Genomic DNA, 9,700 nt, shown 5'->3' on the forward strand with positions numbered 1-9,700 from the left:
CCAAGGGTAATGGCCACTATGGCACTGTTAAGATATTTTTTAAAATTATGTGTTACACTAATGTTTAAATCCTACCCCTATTTTCTAAGAATGCCAAAAATCAACAGCCCTACTGTCTGATTCAGAAAAAGAATATGATGTTAAAAAAATAATGGAACAAGCTCTTCCGGTAAGAGATTCCCCTTCCCCTCTCCCCAGAGGGGCGTTCAGAAACAAGAAACCAACACTGCCATCTATTCTGAGTCTTCCACTGCAAACCTCCAACGCCCTTTAATGGAAGCCATTAATATTTAAATAACCCTGGTAGTCACAGCACTTCCCTTCTAAAGCAGAAGTTGACTCAGAGATGTTAAAGAATGACAGAGGTAAAACTGTTCTGGTTTTAATAGACATAAATCTAATACATAAATGTTAGAGTTGGGTCAATTTAGTAGATCTCATTAACATTTAATCAATTCCAGTTGGAGTCAGGGTTTCACATGTAGGGGAATTAAAGCAACAACGTACTTCATTTCACAGTTCTCCTTTAACAATCAAGGTCCCTCAGCTGTGCTGAGCTGCCATCTCTCCTCAGGAGAATGAATGAACGCTATTTTGAATGGAGTAGTAGGATTTTTTAACACTATTCTCAAATGATTTTGCTTTCCTCAAATTAGCCTGAATCTTTTTTAACTTACTAAAAATACTTATTAAGCACTTTCTAAACTAATAAACCCTACACTACATAAAGGCTCTCTCCCTTAGAAAATGAAAAAAAAATCTATTAACCATATATTTTATTATATCTACTTTCACATAAAAAATTAGTGCTAGTTCCAATTCAAATAGATCATACTGAAGAATTCAGGCAAAATATTTCCCTTAATAAATGTTTAAAAATAGAATAAAATCTAGGTGAAATCAAATAATATTGGTAGAATCAAACTTATACTCTGCTAAAATTGTCTTATGAAATCTGAAATATTACAATTAGAAACTTTATGTCCAATGTACAATTTTAAAATATTAAACAGAGCTATTTATCTCAGTCTTCTAATAATAAACAACACTTTCAACTTCCAACAATAAGATATCAGTTACTTTACACCAAAAAAGATGAAATTACAGTGAGTGAAATGACTCTATTGAGAATGTTTAGAAAAATAGGTGAAGAAAAGCAGAATACTAGATCAGACAGGCTGCATTTTCTCCTCATTTAATATTTCTTCAGAATTGCTAAGTTTTCTATAATAATTTTATAATCAGAGAAAAGTAAGTTTTATGATTTTTTGGCTTTTTCTTAAAACAAGTGAAGCAAAACTAATTGAAATGGCAAAAAAGTGCTTGTTCCTTATTCTTTATCACTACCTGGCTATGACCTCTTGTGTTTCCTAGGAATAAGGTTCTGTTTGCTGTTCTAGAATGTATCATTTTCTTTCTCTAACATTCTGGGAAGACATGTCCTGATCTAAGGCCTCAAGACCTCAGACACTCAAAGTATATTTTTCTTTGGTAGCTAGAAGGCTCTGCATAAAGGAGAGCTGGTATTATATTAAAAATTATGATTATATTTGCATTTAATTCTACCCAGAGTTCATAACAAGTATGCAGATAATTGGTACTAAGCAAATATTTCTTTTATTGATGGATCTAAATAATGAGCTATGCTACTTTAGAACTGCATGAGATATTAAATGTTCAGGTGGCCCAGTTTCTCCATCTGACAGATTGAAAAACTGAATCTGGAGGAATAATTGACTGATCAAGACTGCACCACTGGTGAGTGGTGGGGACAAGACCCAAACCCAGGATTTATATATGTAGTTCTAAATCTAATCTGCTGTCCATTGTCCCATCTTTGGTTATTCAAATATGGACTCACTGCCACAATAGCTAATAGCAGCCTGTAATGATCCCCTTTCACAATTTGTTGGAAGATACTGTCCAAACAAACAGAAATATAGATAAGTAAATCTTTCTAAGGAAGTTTAGATTTTAGAACCAGAACTCTCAATTCTGTCTGTGCCCCTGCAACCCATCAGTGGACCCTGGCAAGACAGTACCTTCTGTGTGTCCCTACTGGTGCAGACCCAGCCCAAGAGAGCTGATGGCTAAATTTCCGGGAACGCTGACAGCCAGTTATGCAACACAGCCACTGTTAAAAGGTAAAATCTAAAAACTTACTGTGCAATGAGTTGTATTCTAAAGCATAGGTTTTTTAAAATACTCAAAGCTCATTACTTCCTAATAATTGTAGGACAATTTACTATTATCTGAGACTCATGTTTTCTGCATTGCTTTGGTGGTTTGATTTGTATTGGTCTGATTTGCTTCTGTATATCTTTTTCCAAGTCTTTTCAGTAGTCATGTTCATAGCTTGGCATCAGCCATGACAGCAATATTTATACCATGGAAACCATCAAACACCACAAATCAGATCTATTTCTCCCAGAAAGCAATTTGTTCAACACTCATCTGCATGGCTTGCCTCCTGCTCTTCATTTGTGAAACGAACTAGACATTACTTTCTATCAGCTCGCACTCCAGTCCCAAATGACATGGCCAGTAGAAGGGACAGGAAGGGACACTCCTGTGCAAATGTTCTCTGTGCATGGCAGCAAGAGTAACATACCAGGAACGAAACAGGAAGCCAAGAGGTGGCATGTATTTTACCAGTGGAAAAAAGATCAGAAACTCCAAAATAAGGAAAAGAACCAAAAAGCAAACATTTAAACCAATTTTCTGTTCTCCCCTTCACCCTTCCACTTCTGTTTTTGACTACAGTTTACTCTAACCAAATGAGCAATAACACTTCATGTAATAAACATGAGTGCTGCAAATAAAAGTCATTTGGATTTCCCTTATGTAACCCCAACATGGTAATAATATTTTAAAAAATAATGCATTAACTAATAACATATACTTCCGTGAAATCTGTAATCAAAAGTACAAGAAAGTCATTCTGCTATTTGCAAAAGATTCAGTTACCTCTCAAGATTAGTCAAGCATAACCAAAGCATTTGAATTCTGTAATAAAGGGGTATTGTGCAACCCTTAATTAAATACCAAGCTAAATCCCTAATCTAGCTGTTTGCTAAAGATTTCCATGAAAGTAAATGGGCTAAATAACATTTTTGAGGGATGTACTATTCTTCTACTTGAAGACATCATTTAAATTTCTAAAATTGATATTTGAAACATTCTTTCCCCAGAGAGGACATGTATATGACACCCGAGGTTAAGGGCAACCTGTCACTAAAGTGACACTGATGCTTACATTCCTATCTCCTTTCCACAGCTCGCACTTCTGGCATGAGACCCGGCATCTAATCTCTCTAGTGAATTAGCCGTCACTCTCTCTGCTGCCATATCCTTGGACTTGCAGGAACCAGAGGGAGAGTTATGTGGCTGACAGAGAATGAGAAGAATGAGGAAAAGGAGAAAATAATATAACCTGACACTACAGTAACGAGCTTTACCTTGAAATCTCACTCTACCCAGAGGAAAATTGGAGTCAGGGTAGGGAGGGGATGGAAATAAAAGTAGACATGACACGTTCCAAAATGTTAATCACAGCTGTGAAATAGAAAGATCATGGTCTTGAGGAAAAACATCATTGTGATGAGGGTACCAGTAATAGCTACCAGGTATCCAACATTTCCTATTCCTGTGTTAATTGCTTTGTATTTTTTATTTCTAACACTTATAGTTATAATCATCCCATTTTGTAAATGAGAAACTGATGTTCAGAGGATTTAAGCAACTTGCCCAGGTTCACATAGATAGTAAGTGGTAGCACAAAGAACCGTGCCATCAGGGTTCAGAACATGCCATCTCAAAATGTGACTCTGGGCATACTGAATGCTACTGTTACTGATGGAAATTGAAGCAGGAGGGGACACCCCCACTTCTCTTTCATTCTCTTTAACCTTCTACACCTTTCTCTCCTGAGAACTGGCTGTAAAGAATGCTGTCTTATGTCTTACTTTCCCTGAAAATAGGTCACAAGACCTTGTGTGTGGGGTGCTATCCTGATCTGCACCACTGGTGAGTGGTGGGGTCAAGACCCAAACCCAGGATTTATATATAATTCTAAATCTAATCTGCTGTCCATTGTCCCATCTTTGGTTATTCAAATATGGACTCACTGCCTCAATAGCTAATAGCAGCCATGTATATACACCAACTCACTGTAACTGTTGATAGGTCCCTTCCACCAACTGAAGCTTCCAAAGGGAAGGAATACCACAGCAAGAGGACAAGGAGAATCTAAAAGTTTTGATGACTTCCCCCACTGAATCACCATTAGCTCCTTCATCCTTTATGCTCATGCTTAGATCCTACCTTTTTGTCTTCTAATCATATGCTGCAGGAATATCCATGAAAATACAAAGTTTTTCCTGGTTCTCCGGGTCTTTGTATTCTGAAGGCCTGTGTCACTTATATTAAATAAATCTGCTGTGCTTTTTTCTTGTTAGTTTTCTCTATAGGGTCTCAGTCACAAATTTTGTCATGAAAAAAGAAAAGACTTTCTCTTAATTATGGAAGCTAATCCTGATGAGTTTCCAAAGAGTATCCTGGAGCCCCTCTGTCAGCATTTCCCAAAACATGCTATGCACGCCAGGGTTTGAAAATACGTACTATTTACCTACAGAACTAAATTACTCAAAATTTCTAAGAAGCTACACTTAAAGTTAAAATTTTAGCTGAATATTTCACAAACCAACACTATTTCACCATAAATGTCTTTTTTCTTATACAATCTTAATATTAATTCTATGTAACAGAGATTGTGACTTTTATCCCTCCAACAAACAAGTTAGAGAAACATCTTGTGTGTCCTCAGAAAGGCATTTGGACAAAAAGCGGTCAGGAAATACATATCTGAGTAGATGGACAGGGAAGGAGAAGGAATCCGCATAGGGAAAGTGCAGAGGTCCTGGAGTGCAAATAAGCTTGTTGGTGGATGGGAGCACAATGGATGGAAGAGGGAGTAGCACACTGTGATGTGGGAAGGATGGATAGAGCAGACCTTGCTGTCCTATCTGTCCACATGTGGGCTGACGGTGGGAGACCACTGGAAAGTTTTAAGCAAGGAGCAAAATTCTCTGATGTGCACTGTGAAATGACTGCTGTAGTTGCTAATTAGCAGATAGAATAAAGATGGAACCAAGACACCAGTTAGGAGGCTGACATATCCAGGAGAGATGAAAGAGGCTGGGGCCAGGGAGCAGCAGTGGAGGTGATGAGAAGCAGCTTTATTTTGAAAACAAATATACCAGTATTTGTTAATTAATAGAGAAGAAAGGTATAATGTCTGAGGAAAGGAAAGAAGAAGCAGGGATGACTGTGTCCGTCCACTTTCTGTTGCTTTAGCAAAATATTTGAGACTGAGTAATTTATGAAGAATAAAAGTTTATTTTGTGGCCCTGAAAGGTGAGAAGTCTGGGAGCACCTCACCAGCATCTGGTTGGCCTCCAGTGAGGGCCTTTTTGCCATATGATAGCGTGGTCAACGGCATCACGTGGAGAGACAAAGCAAGTCTGCTAGTCTCCCACCCTCGTGATCTCATCTAATCCTAGTGACTTTCCAAACACTTCACTTCCAAATTACCATTCACATGAATTTTGGGATTAAATTATTCAACTTTTGGGAGATACAGTCAAGCCATAATAAAACAAACAAACAACAACAATTAAAAAAATGGCTTTTTACACAGAGTGACTACATGCATTGTTATGGGATAAATTGTTTTCCTTAAGTATAAGTTGACGTTCTAAAGCCCATAGAGTCTTTGTAGACGTAACTGGTTAAGTTAGAATGAGGTCATAATGGAGTCCATTGTACTTTAATCCAATGTAACTCTTGTCTTTATAGGAAAAGGAGCAAAAGACACAGAGAAGGCCATGCAAAGACAGACAAGTAGAAAACAGCCTTGTAAAAACCTAGGCAGAGCCAGGAGTAAGTGGTGCATCTACAAACCAAGGGATGCCAAAGATTGTCGGCAAGCACCAGGTGCTACAAGAGGCAAGGAAGAATTATCTCCTACAGGGGGCTGGGGATTTAGCTGAGCGGCACAGCGCCTGCCTGGCAAGCACAAGGTCGTAAGTTCAATTCCCGGTACCAGAAGAAAAGAATTATCTCCTATAGGTTTCAGAGGTGTTGTGTCTTGCTGATCCATTTATATTGGACTTCTGGACTTCAGAGTTAACACATTTTTGCTGTTCTAAGTCACTCAAATTGTGGGACAACCAGTATTTTGTTATAGCAGCTGTATAAAACTAGTACATAGCAGAACCATTACTAGGAATTTGGATGATGCTGGAATAGAAGGCAGAAGGTACAAATCCCCTCAGATTCTACTTTAATTGCCTATTAGTCCTCCAACCAAAAACTTTGAGTGGCCAGCACAAAAAAAAAAAAAAAAAGGGAAGCTAAATGATTTCTTATATAAGGTTTTGCTACCATTATTTTTAAGTCAGGATTTCCCACTGGATCCTTTATGGAATACTAGCTCAGCAAGATATAAGACAAATGTTTGAGAAATTCCAGGTTAAATAAAAATAAATGAGCTTTCACTTTACAGAGCACCCCAGAGCCTTCCATCACATGCATACTTGTAGAAATGTGTGGTTAACCATATTAGTTTCATCTACCGTATCCAGAATATGAAGGCCCATACTGGAAAGACAATTAATGTTTGGGCACAGGAAATGATCTGTAAAATCAAAGCAACCAAGGTATCTTCCTATGACTAACCAAAGGGCAACAGTCACTGGATCCTTTTAAGATTTTTAAAATCTAAGGCATATGGTATCCAACGTGGAAAAAATGGATGAAGCACATAGAAGGATTTGTCTGGTTTTTGAGCCACTGAAACATCCTGTAGTATTGCTTGCATGAGCAGTTTCTGATGCAAAAATATATATATATATATTTTTTTCACTTTCTTGCTGTACACTGACTTCTTGTTAAAATCATTAATGTTCACTATTATTTCCCAATTCAAAAGAAACATTTCAGTCTTTATCCCTGACTTTTTGGCACGTTTTCACTGCCCCTTCTGTAACTCTGTCACATCCTTGCTTCTGCAGCCTGTGCTTTCATGGATCTTCTAGAATTTATCATAATTTCCTCTTCCTCTGCCTTCCCCTTAAATATTGGATTTCCCAGGATTCCATCCCTGATCCACAGCTTATCTCATCCCACATACGCTCCAATTTTCACTAATAGTTTCTGCTGACACCACTCAGGGTGGTAGTTCTTCACAAGCTTCGGGCTCATCGCTTCAGGTGCCTTTGGAACACTTTCTCCTGGCATCCCAAGAGCTTACTAAACTCACTATGTCAAAATGGTGCCTAAGTCTTCTGCTGAAACATGGCGAACTGAGCATATTTATTCCATTCCCACAGGAAATCTCCAGAAAATTTGAATAAACATATTTTTTTTAAAGGTATAAACCCTTTGGCCTAAGAATACATAACAGATAACAGGCACTGAAGCAGATTGAACTTTTGCTGTTGTCAGATGAAAAAGTAAAAAAATGGTTTACAGGGAAAAAAGCTGAATACAAATGAAAAATAGGCTAGCTAGTTCATATTTCCAAACCTCAGAAAGGTTCAAAAATGGAAAGTACTGGACACTGCAGAAGACAAACAGTAGAATAAGAGGTTAAAAGTGGAGGGACTGGGGCTGGGGATTTAGCTCAGCGGCAAAAGCGCCTGCCTGGCAAGCGCAAGGTCGTGAGTTCGGTTCCTGGTACCGGAGAAAAACCAAAAAAAAAAAAAAAAAAGTGGAGGGACTGCTGAAAGTCTACGATAATATACTTGTCCCCAGATCCTCCTCCCTATGTTAACCTAACAGGAAGAGACAGTCTATGGAAAAGTTTTTCTTCAAAACTTTCACCACAGACACTCTAGATTTGGTAATATGAGAAACAGCAAGGAAAGACACCGTACTGAAAACTAACAGAAAGTCTACACACTAATATACCCCAGCCCTGGAACTCCCAGCACCAAGAAAGCTGGCAACAAGTACTGTCTGCCCTCATTCTCACCCTCTGCAGGAGATCCAGTGATTTTTCTCTGCAGTAACTGAACCTTCTTAGAGAAAGAACCTACAAAGACACACATGTGGAGTCCTCAGTGAAATGTCTTGGTGCCCTCCAATCCACTGTACCTGTTGATAGGTCCCTTCCACAACTGAAGCTTCTGACCAGTGTAAGTTGCTCACACTTACTTCAACAAACTACAAGGAACCACAGGAAAGTCTCCAACTTGGAAGAAAATCCAAAAAAAGAACTACATGAGACAAAACAAAACAGCCTCAAGAGAAACAGCAATTTATATAGCAAAATGACTCTTTGGAAAAAAATATATATATCCTTAAGGAGACAAAAGTAGACAGTGCATTTGTGAACAGAATTCTGCTTTTAAAGGCATTTAGAACAACCCTCAGAAAGGTGATTGTTACTTCAATGAAGTCTATAAAACTGTACAAGAGATTGCAACTACAGTAAGCCACTTGACTCAGCACTGAACAGTACTTACACAACGGAGTAAACACTAGACACTAACTTAAGCAAAACAACCTGTGACCATTTAGACAAGATGCGGGTAAAAAAGATGAGAGATACGATACACAAAAGGCAGGGAGGGTAAGAAGACTACAATTTTGTACTAGAAGATTTATATTACTTGGCTTTTTCACATATGATTTGTTTATTGGCATAAATAAAAAAATAATTAACAAAAAGACTACTAAAAAATGTATGTGAAAGATTTGTAAGTGGTAATGCACTAAAGAAAAAAAGACTAAATATTTACTATCATCTTGTAAACTTGTTTTTCCGTCTTTATTTCCTGTCTTGGCTGGAAATACCCTCTGCAGTCAAGTCCTGCAGACAGAAAACCAGGATTTGATCTCATCTTATTTCTTACTGTCTTCTCACAGCAACTGAATCTCCCAGGTCTTTTTCAAACCCACCTTTTCCTCTCTAATTCTAGTGCCATGAATTGTCATCACTTGCCTTGACAACTGCATATCTTCAAGCTAGTTTCCAACCTTGACCTTAACTCCTTAAAGGAACATATGCATTTGGCCCCTTTGCTGCTGTCTCACTTATTAGGGTCAATGGGTTTATACCATTTTAAAATGTGGTGTACAGCAATAGATAACCACTGCAGAGAGGGGAAAGTAAAAAATGGGGAAACAGCACAGTGGACTCTAAAGAAGACATCTTAGGGCCAGGGATTTAGCTCAGCGGCACAGCACCTGCCTGGCAAGCGTGAGGTTGTGAGTTCAGTTCCAGGTACCAGAAATAAAAGACCATAATAAAGAAGACATCTTAGTCTGGTAAAATGAGCTATGAATCTTTATGCTGTAATGACTAGGAACTCAGGAAGGGCATGATGTTTTGAAAGGAATGGCATGGGCATAGTATAAGGATGGGTTTAAACTGAAAAGTTAAGAAGTTTTACCATCATTCAGAATAAAGATGATGGGAGCTTGAACTAGGACAAAGAAATAGGAACAGCACAGGGTAAACAGGAAGGACTGGAAAATAATAATAAGGTAAAATTAGGAGAACCTCATGAACAGAACCTACGATAATTCCCAGATGTAAATTAGATGAGCTGGTTTGGGTAGAGAGTGGTACCATTAACTAAGATCTCCCACTACTTGGTTATACTGAGTTTACCTGGCATCTATGATGTGTTTG

General features: G+C 38.1%; 1 protein-coding gene and 1 long non-coding RNA gene across 8 annotated transcripts in view; one reads left to right on the top strand and one right to left on the bottom strand.

Annotated features, from left to right (window-relative positions):
* Cpvl (carboxypeptidase, vitellogenic-like) overlaps positions 1–9,700 on the bottom strand; it is a 165,961-nt gene that overhangs the window by 104,201 nt on the left and 52,060 nt on the right. The gene's annotated exons all lie outside the window — the stretch shown is intronic.
* On the top strand, positions 1,437–3,537 carry LOC102013482. Its single transcript, XR_001232753.1, has 3 exons — positions 1,437–1,758; positions 2,022–2,144; positions 3,278–3,537. It is a non-coding gene; the product is annotated as an uncharacterized LOC102013482 (long non-coding RNA).

This window comes from Chinchilla lanigera, unplaced genomic scaffold (genome assembly GCF_000276665.1).
Source record: "Chinchilla lanigera isolate Chin_1 unplaced genomic scaffold, ChiLan1.0 scaffold00009, whole genome shotgun sequence".
Classification (NCBI taxonomy): domain Eukaryota; kingdom Metazoa; phylum Chordata; class Mammalia; order Rodentia; family Chinchillidae; genus Chinchilla; species Chinchilla lanigera.